The sequence below is a fragment of the Carassius gibelio genome, chromosome A2 (assembly GCF_023724105.1).
Source record: "Carassius gibelio isolate Cgi1373 ecotype wild population from Czech Republic chromosome A2, carGib1.2-hapl.c, whole genome shotgun sequence".
In the NCBI taxonomy this organism is placed as follows: Eukaryota; Metazoa; Chordata; class Actinopteri; order Cypriniformes; family Cyprinidae; genus Carassius; species Carassius gibelio.
Window position 1 is genome coordinate 30,322,592 of NC_068372.1, and position 3,066 is coordinate 30,325,657.

Sequence of the window (3,066 nt, forward strand, 5' to 3'; positions counted from 1 at the left end):
AAAATTAGCATTTTGTGTTCATTTACCCTCAGGACATTCCAGATGTAGGTGCTTTTTATTTAATTTTTCTTCAGCAGGACATTAAAGAAAGTTTTTAGCTGAAATCTTGGTCCTTGGTGATTCATGAAATGCAAGTCAGCGGCTACCGTCACTTTAAGAGTCGAAAGATTATATATACAGGCAACCCAAAATTAATTCTAGTGAATCCTTATGATATATCGAGGTCTTATGAAGAGAAACTATCAGTCTGTGCAAGAAACTAAACATCATACACCATTATTAGCTGTAATCCAGGAGTGATGTCAAGTTCACGAACGAATCATTCTTTTGAACTGATTCTTTTTAGTGAACTAGTTGAACCAGTTCATCGAATCGGACTGAATCATGTGAATCAGTTGTGATTTGAGCAGCACAAATACTGAATCAAAACTCACTTTCAGACGCCTGACAATCACTCCGACTTGAAATGATCCGAAACAGAGGTGAATCAGATCCTGATGAATGAATCATTCAACGCTTCAGTTCAGAATCAACAGTCACTGAACTGAGGAAACCGTTCGATTCGGACCGAAGACCGAAGAGCCACTGATCTTCACATGCATGAACCCAACACTTAAACGAAGGGCTCAAATTAACGTTTTTATGGTTTTAAGCTGAGCTGATGCATATAGATTTTTTCACTTTATGTGTCATTGTGTGATTATGTAAATGAACTAGTGAAATGAATCAATTCATTGAATCTAACTGTCCGAAAGAATCAGTTCAGAGAAAAGAATCGTATTTCAATGTTTGCCTGAGGCTGTAAATAATGTTCAGTTTCTTGCACAGACTGATCGTTTCTCTTCATAAGACCTCAATATATCGCCAGGAGTCACGGGGATTCATTTGGTGTTGCCTATATATGGTCCTTTGACTCTTAAAGTGACGGTAGCCATTGACTTGAATTGTGTGAATCACCAAAGAGCACGTTTTCAGCTAAAAATCCTCTTTACTGTCCTACTGAAGAAAAAGGAAAATGTTTGTTTTTGTGTGAACTATCACTTTAATGGCAGATGAAGTTATGCCTCGTTCTGCAGACGCTCGAGCTGCTGGTGAAACAAAAGCGAGCCGCATGAAAGGACTGTTATATCAACACGGCTCTTAAGCGACAGGCCGCAGAAATGCTCCACTGCAGCTGAATTTGAAAAGCTGCTTTCAAACAGATGTAATTATCTGCAATCAGCAGTCAGCGGCCAGCGGCGCGGCTGAAAGGACATTATCAGCCCTGCTTTCAACACAGAGAACGACTGGCATATACTGCGCACTATATACTGCATACTGACTAGAATGTGCTTCACGTGATGTCACTGCATGTTTATATGAGACATTGTGCATGTAGAGAACAGTGTTATTTTAGGATCATTTTTATGCTAATATAGTAGAGAATATTTTGATATTAACAATATGGCTTTGATAGGGTTAGGCTTATTTTGAATAAGCTTTTTTTAATATTTTACATTTATATTTTTTGGTCATTTGCTTTTTGCTTTTATTTTTTAGAATGATTTTTTTATATTATATTTTAGTTCAAATGGTAACATTTCAGATTTTCAGTTAAGATTTCGAATTTTAAGTTTTAAATTTAATATTTATATTTTATGTCATGTTTAATATTTTATTTTAAACTTTTTTTAGCAATTTTATCACATATCTAATTTTCATTTCAATTTTCTAATTTTAAGTTTTCGTTTAATATTTACATTTTATCTAATATTCTATATTTTATTTAGTTAACAAAAATCAGTTTTCTAATTTTAAGTTTTTCGTTTTACGATTTTCGTTTATATTTTATCTACTACTTTATATTTTATTTCAGCTTTATTTAGATTTTTATATATATATATATATATATATATATATATATATATATATATATATATATATATATAATCGTATACTAGCATACTAACACCACTTCTGCAGGATATTTAGTGTGCATATATATATCTATGCGCACTAAATATCCTGCAGAAGTGGGGTTAGAAGTATACGATTCTAAACGTTGTCAGAGACAAAAAGCAAGAAAAGTAAATGAGAAACAGAAGCAGCAGGACAGATGCTAATGTTCAGCCTAATGAGATGACTATATAACACACTTCTGTGAAGGAAAATGACTTTCTCCTCACTAATACCAGCTCAGATAATGACAATATCCCCATTTTCCACTGTGAACATCATAAAACTGCAGATGAAGCAGACGTTGTGCTCACCAGAACATTCATGAGCTGCTAAGACAATCACCAGCCTGCCCTCTTTTAATAAAACCGCTCATATCTCTCCAACATTAGCCCGTGTTTTGGATTATGTTGTAATATTCAATCTAATTTTTCTTGCAGAGCAGAATTTATTTCTATCAGTCTGACTGTTCAGGCTTCATTGCATTATTCTTTACAATCTCTATTAAAAAGGTCAAATGTAGTTCATTTCTTAAGGCTGTTGATCATATTCAGTGCATTTCATTTCATTTCATATTTACAGTAGCTAGGAGATGCAATAAAATAAAGTGTATAATGTAGCTGTGCAAGGACGGTGCTGATTACTTCTAGTAAGTTATCTAGATGCATCACTGATTTTCCTTTCTTGTTTTCATGAAATAATGGAGGAAATCCTGTTTTTTTTTTTTTCAAAAAATTTTCATTGTTATTTTAGTGTTATTTATATGATGTTATAGTATATATTAATATTTTGAATAGGCTTTTTTTCAATTTCTTTTTTTTAGTAATTTTGTTATGTGGTTGACATTTTTATTAATTAATTTTTTTTTTTTTCAATTTAGCATTCATTTATTATTCATTTAAGATTTAGTAAGTTTGATGCTGAAACCTAAACTTAAAAGAAATTGGCAACTAAATGAAAAAAAGTAATAGAAATTTAAGTCATTTATTTATTGTAATAATAATAATAATATATATATATATATATATATATATATATATATATATATATATATATATATATATATATATATATATATATATATATATAATAAAATGTTGAATATATTTATATATATTTTAAATACAATAA